This window comes from Pyxicephalus adspersus, chromosome 2, assembly GCF_032062135.1.
Source record: "Pyxicephalus adspersus chromosome 2, UCB_Pads_2.0, whole genome shotgun sequence".
In the NCBI taxonomy this organism is placed as follows: domain Eukaryota; kingdom Metazoa; phylum Chordata; class Amphibia; order Anura; family Pyxicephalidae; genus Pyxicephalus; species Pyxicephalus adspersus.
In genome coordinates, this window is record NC_092859.1 from 152,198,967 (window position 1) to 152,206,244 (window position 7,278).

General features: G+C 38.9%; 1 long non-coding RNA gene across 1 annotated transcript in view; it reads left to right on the forward strand.

Annotated features, from left to right (window-relative positions):
• The first annotated feature begins 273 nt into the window (after positions 1-273).
• Positions 274-7,278, forward strand: part of LOC140322220 (uncharacterized) — a 123,481-nt gene continuing 116,476 nt past the window's right edge. The window contains exon 1 of the long non-coding RNA XR_011919182.1: positions 274-436. This is a non-coding gene — a long non-coding RNA (uncharacterized lncRNA). The remainder of the gene's footprint in view (positions 437-7,278) is intronic.

Sequence of the window (7,278 nt, forward strand, 5' to 3'; positions counted from 1 at the left end):
CATTTACAGGACAAAATCAACTGATTTATAAAGGATACAACTTAGGGCTTTATTTTTAAAACAGGAAATCAGACATCCCCTCAAACATTCGCTCGTGGGAATCTTCTAAATCCATGTATTTTTATGGCAGTCATGGATTTCCATGAGGAAATGTCCGATTTCCTGTTTTATAAAAAAAAGCCCTTGGTGTGCATATATTTAAAGTTACACCAGGTTCAATTATTTCTCCATTGTGTGACTTGTTGTAACAACCACTTTGGACATAATTTATTAAGCTCTTCGAGACTGGAGAAGATAGACTGGATCACCCAGGTTCAACCATTATAGTCTATCTTCTCTTCTTTATTTAAGCGGACTTATCTCCAAAATTTTTACTTTACATAAAAGGGTAGACGGGGGCCAAAACAAGGACAGTGCCGGAGGAATCAAGGGTGAGGTAAATACAATTCTTTTTTTAGTTTAGTTCTGCTTTAAATCAGGACCTTTGTGTCTATGTTGTGAATGTGTTTTTCCCATGTTGTCCTCCAGGCTGCATAAAATGCCGCCCCCCTTATTCATTTACGCAGTTTCCCTCACTTTGGTAATTGGCATAATGTTGTTAGACACTTGGCGTTCCACCTGTTTTAAAGGGTGCATTAGGCTCCAATAGTTACTCTCCAGCATCCATACCAATCCACCATATCATTTTCCATATATTCTATATTTGAATAGTGTTTGGATTTAGAATATTCAAAATCCATAATTTTGTTCGGTGGCACCACAATTGAACTGCTTTGTAATGGAGATGAAAACAAGGGGAGAGGTTCATCCTTCCTAACACATTTTCTTTTCTGGGGTTTAAAATAAAATCCTCAGTAAAATGACTGAGGATTGTCACTCCAAGACGCAAAATGTAATACCAACAGGATTACCAGTTAAAAGTAAAAAAAGAGGGAAAAACATACACTTAGTAAGCTGCATTATAGTGAATGACTAGTAAACATAAATATATTACATCATATGTTCTTGAACTTAGATACACTTTAAATGAAATCGGTCTGCACATTGAGCTGTGTAAAAAAGATAAAAAGAGGTGACATTTATAGGGAGACCTTGAATTTTTTTTTCCAGAAGTGTATGAGAACAGTGAGAACAGATCATGTGTTTGAATAAATATTATACATAGTTATATAATTAGGTTGAAAAAGACATAAATTCATCAAGTTCAACCCCTAGAGGAAACAAACATGTCCTAGATAAAATCCCTATAGACATAGAAGAAGGCAAAATCCAGAGGAAGGCAAAATAACTGGTTCAATTTGCTCCAACAGGGGAGAAAATTCCTTCCTGATCCTGCGAGGCAATTGGCTGTTCCCTGGATCAACAGTCTTTGTTATCTTTACTTTAAAACTTTAATACCCAGTCATATTCCGTGCTTCTAGAAATCATTGTGCTTTTTCTTCAAGCAATCTATAGAACTTTCTTAAACTTCTGAGGGAGCCTATTTCACATTTTCAGTGACCTTAGTGTGAAGAATCTCTTCCTTGTCATTTGTAATCATCTTAGGGTGATAATTGTGAAGCAAGTTCTTTATATGGACCATTTATATCACACTTACCTCTTCCTCACAAAAGCGCAGAAAGTGCCTTTCTCCTGCTCATGTGCTCCCAAGCTTTATCAGTCTTGCCCATCCCACCGACCAATAAGGAAATAGCCTCTTAATCTTTCCTTGCTATTTAGCTAGGTCAGATACAGCACTCAGCGTTTGTGCAATGTGTCTCCACTAGTGACGAGCCCCCTAGCTCTGCTGAGCAGTTCCTCCAAAGCTGTTGTTTAATTTAGTGCTCTCCCTGTCCATTTCCTGTGTTAATCCCTTATTGCCAAGTCTGTTGTTTCCCTGCCTTTTCCCTTTTGCTGTTCCGGCGTTCCTGTGTCTGCAGTATCCCTCTGTCTTTCTCTGTCTTTCTGGATACCTGGTATTTGACCCCTGGCTTGTGACCTGACCACTCCTGCTTGCTGCCTTTTGGCCTTCTTTGACAATTCTTCTACTTAGTGATTTGATACAGTGGATCCTCCTGCCCACCCTGGTGTGCTCAAGGACCTCAGCCTGGCAAATAACCAGCAGCACAACATTCTCACCACTAGAGGCTCTAGAGAAAAACGTGTTACTTCTTAGGCTCTGCACCTTGGCCCTTCTCAAGGCTCACACCATTTTTGTGCAAGCCATGGCGACCCCTAGTGTTCCTGTTTCCCCAAGCGTGACATATTATATATTTATTTAGGGTATCATACACCCTAACCCCCCTAGTGTTCTAATTCTGTCCAAATTTCCATGCAAAAAGCGTTACATTGTTTTGAATGGAAATTTATTTTACATTGTAGGCTTATAATTCATAGGCATAATACACCAAAATATGTCCAACATCACCAAAATTAATAAACTTTAATAAAGTTTTGCCACGCCTCCCTCACGAACCGACGCATGCACCACCGTCATCGGGAAAGCCCTGAGAACGTCCCTGCAGTCGCAGGGAGTAGATCGGAGAAGGAGGACGCCGTCTGAGGACCTGGAAGGACAAGCAGGACGCCGGAGGATGCCAAAGGAACAGGGTAAGTTGTTTTTTTTTATTGCTTTTAGCAACCCTGATTGTGATTTGGGATTACCGCTTTTTACAAGTAAAATCCACCCCGAGTCACACTCGGTAATACCGCTAGGGGGGGTTAAACATCTCTTCTCAAGGAAGAGTGGATTCAGTTCAGCTAATGTCTCCTCATAGCTGAGCTTCTCCATTTCTTTTAGTGCTTTTCAACCTTTTTATAAATAAATTAGTAAATTAAGGTAAAATGACCTCTTACTAAGACCTCTAAGTGTTATTTAAAGCAAGTCTGAAGTCTGCTACTTAAATAGGACATCTTGGCTTCAGGTACACTTTAACTGCAGTTGAAAAAAAAACAGGTCTTTTGCCATGCCAGACAAGGTCGTACTGTGCAGCAGAGCTGTGTAAATCACAGAAATAGATGAAAATAGAAATAGCCCTGTTGACCCTGCCAGTATTTATTTAGGCATTTATATATGGTAGCTTTAACATCTTCATTAGTAATTTACAGCATGCACTTAATAATGCATATATTTACTTGTCCCTTATTTTACAAATGTGCACTTTGAGGTGCCAGCTTCTAGGAGTCTAAAGGTAGTTAATCACATTGACGACAACAAACAAAAATGAAGGAGAATTTGACAAATCAAAGTCACACGACCCATATTTCTCCATTCACAGATTTCCTTCTACTTAATTTAGTAATGAGAGAGGTGTGAATAGAGCAGAATAGGGTACATAACCTGTTTTGCTTTGTCTAGCTTTACAGACACCATTATGGGGCCCAATACTGTACAAATCACTTCCCCCCTCCTCCTATACACCAATGGTTGGGATCTTTTCCCTATTAACCCTACCTTCAATCTGTGACTTGGTCTTACCAGTATGAGAACATTCCCCTTAGACTAAATGAATGGGACCGCATGCTTACTTTGAAATGGATGCTCCACAGAAAAGGGAAATTTGATGGAGGCCAATTAACTTATAGGTATATGGCCCTGATAGGCACTAGTACTCACCAGACGCCAGTCCCCTAATCTAACGCCACAGTCTTCACCTTTAATAAGCCCCCACTCAGCCTTGGGAGACTGCTTGCATCTCCAAGACATGGTCCCCCCCAGGACTTAATGCGCAAGGGACGGCGTCTGGGGTACTACAAGGCAATCCACATTATAAGCCAATGTCATACAGGAGCAATCAGTCCACCAGACGATGTGCAGAGGGAGTAGGCACAAGCAGAGTTGGGGTAACAGGCAAAAGGTTGGTCCAGGCTGAGAACAAACGATAGGTCAGGAACAAGCAAGGTAGGGAACAGTAAATGACACGAAGTTCACCTCACCACAGATTAGCCCAGCTAATGTTACAACAGGCATAGAGCAATGGGAGCAGAGAGGCTATAAAGCCCCAGCAGCCAATGGCAGTGCAGAACTGAACCAGGAACTACTCTGCTCATTATTCTTAGCACAATCCCCTTCAGCTGCACAGTTTCAGAGCAGGGGATGCAGAGGGACCATTCACATCTAAAGGGAAGCCGGGGATAAACAGGCTGCAGAGCAGATGACTGACAGCTATTTGCCTGACCTTCTCTGCTGCTGCAAGCAACAGAATAAGCAGGATGCGTTGTCCTGCGGGGGCCAACAGTACGGGATCGCTGCCTAGATGATTGCCTCCTAACAATAAGCATGTGGTCCAATTATTGAGTTGCTTGATATTTGACTTCCTTCGTCCTCTGAAAAAGCAAGTATTGTGAAATGCATTGAGTCAATTTGAACTCATGTGTTGGCTTAGCACAATTTTTTTAATATCAGTTATGTCTCACCAACAATAATGCTTTATCAGTATATACTGGTATATGTATACCAGACATGAGGTCATCCTAAAGAAATGCAGCATATCCTGTAAGGTTTAAGGATGATTATGGGTCAGTACTGGTCAAACCCGGCCATTGTCTTAGTTCCTTCCTGAGTAGTTAAAAACACAGAGCCATACCTAATGAGGGAGTCTTGACCAGAGCTTGCTGGATGCAACATGTTTCTTTGATCATCTGCCAAGTTATTGATTTCCAGCAGAATCTTTGGGTGAATTCAGTTTTCTTCCACAGCTAAGTATCTTTTGTTACCGTTTATTATTATTATTACAGTATTGCATTGTTTTGTCTATCTATCTTATTATTAAATTGTATAATCATTCAAGTCTTTGTGTTATCTCTCTTTGTACACTTCAAATTGAATCCCATCAATATTTGCATAAACTGTAACAAATTATATCCGTGACATAACATCATGTGACTGTTTGTCTATGGACCTGACACTCAAATGATTTTATACCATTACTTGTAATGCAATTGTTGATTTGGAAATTCCAGGAAATCATTACAGGAGGATTCCAGGGGCTCCATTCATTCATGCAGCCCTGGGAATCCTCCTGTGTGTGATCCCCAGGCACTAGAGGTATATTAACGCTTTAGCGTCATCAGGATTTTCCTTTCCTTAGCCAATCAGAGAGCACTAGAGGTTTTGAATGGGGAGACTTGTCCCCATTTAACCTCTAGTGCCGGGGATCGCACACTGACCTGATCAATAAATGCAGCCCTGGATCAGCACAGCCTGTGGGACTTTTTTTTCATTTTTTTCAATTTTTTTTAAGGAAATTTCAATCATGATCAGCAAAGTTACACCGGCTGTTCTTGCTTACTATTTTGGTAAGCGAGAACGGCCGAATTCGCCGCGAGATCGAGTTTAAAAATCTTGCTTGCTCATCCCTATCCACAGTATGCATAACGCAATATTCATTCTCCACTATAAATATCTTAATACGTTACAGAGGGAATTAAAAACAAAAACGGGTGTGGTAATGTTAGTGATAGAATGTATCATATATGCCATTCCTAATTTTGCCTATACCTATGCTTTATTTTATACTTTTTTATAGCGTTACATTCACACACATATATGGTTTTTAAATATAGCAATACAGTCACAGTTGTCTAGTAAGCCAAAATCAGAATTGTTTCAGCAATACAGAAATGTGTCAGGAGTGATTCATTAGACCTATGCCATCTCAGTCCCGGGATTCAGCCTTACACATTTCTTTTCTCCTAGTTCACATGGATCAGGGGTTCCTATTTTTAGACCAAGCTCAAGACGAATTGCAGAGTTTTCCTGCTGCTGGAAACAGTTACATTTGTATGAGTAATTATATTTTTTATGGGTAAATATTATCTTACACTTTTTTGCCATATACCCATTAGCATCCTATTTTTCCAGAACCCTGCCATAACAATGGTATAACTATATGCTAATCAATGATGACAGTAGAATGCAGAACACACCCTTCTGGACAGAGCCGATAAGTTAAAAAATAAAAAGTTCTAAAATAAAAACCGTTTTAGTTCTTTCGTGTCCTCACAAATGTTACAAGCTTTCTTTGTGACTTTGCAGCTGCAGAATCAAAATGAATATTCAAGTACAATTTGTAGCCATTCACAAGCTTTAGTTTTTTTCTTCCTGTTAATTTATGTATGAATGTGTGTATATATTAGAATATAAAAATGGCAAATAATTTCCTTTAACTGTATATGTATTGTAATAGTTCCCTGCACATTTCCATTGAGATATTCTATAGGTATCAAGGAGACATACAGAAACTAAAAATAAGAAATTGACTTTGATGCTTTATTTAAAAAAAAATGAAAAGATTTGCCCGCCAAAAATATATGTTAATAAATAAGAAAAGTTGATGGGTTAGTAGATTTACTGAGAGATTTGAATGATTTTTTAGGATGATAAAGGGATTGTTCAATGTCATCGGGAGGGTAAATGCAAGATCTTGAAAAATATTGAAAATCAAAGGAAGGATTTTACATTGGGGCACTTGTTTTGTCTGGGAAGGGATTTTGTTCACATTGTAAAAATATCCGTTGACTTCCCATTGAGTCTACACAACAGAAAGTCAAGGAACTCATAGCAAAAACAAAATAAGTTTTACCCCTTGGGTACTAAAGAATCTGACATTCCTTCAAGCATTCCTTAATAGTAAGCAATTACTGCCATTGAAACACATGGGCCTGGAAAATTCCCACAAGTGAATGTTAGAGGGAATGTCTGATTGCCCGTTTTATAAATAGAGCCCTTATTGTATCTAAACCCTAAAACAAACAGAATAATATGTTGGAGTTTTGCCAGTCCGTAGGTGCATTGGCTGCATTATTTTTCTCTTTATGGTTTTTTCTTTATTTTCAATATTGGGCTAATCACAAAAAATACCCCAATTATTCATGATTAGATGAAATCGGCAGAGCTTCATCTTATTTGCTAAACTAAGAGAATTAGCTCTTGCAAAGTCATAATTTATGTAGCCAAGTGAATGGCTTAAGCCCCATTACTATATCAACCCCAATATCCTGAAGTTGGCTTACCCATAAGTCCCTGTAGTTCTCTTTTGGTCTTTTCTTTGAGCATCTTGTTACTAAAAATCCTCCTGCCATATTTTGTGATGCCCAATCATCTTCTACTTTATTGTTGGGATGTATTTGCTTTGTACTAACATATCACCTAACATTTTTACATAACTGGCAGTTACATGGACCCAGTAGTTTTGCTACATACCTGTCCAAACTTAGAATGTGCCAATCCTGGTGAGTATTGTATATACTGTTACATGGAATATGTGGAAGTGATTTCTGTAATTAGTGTTGGTTGGA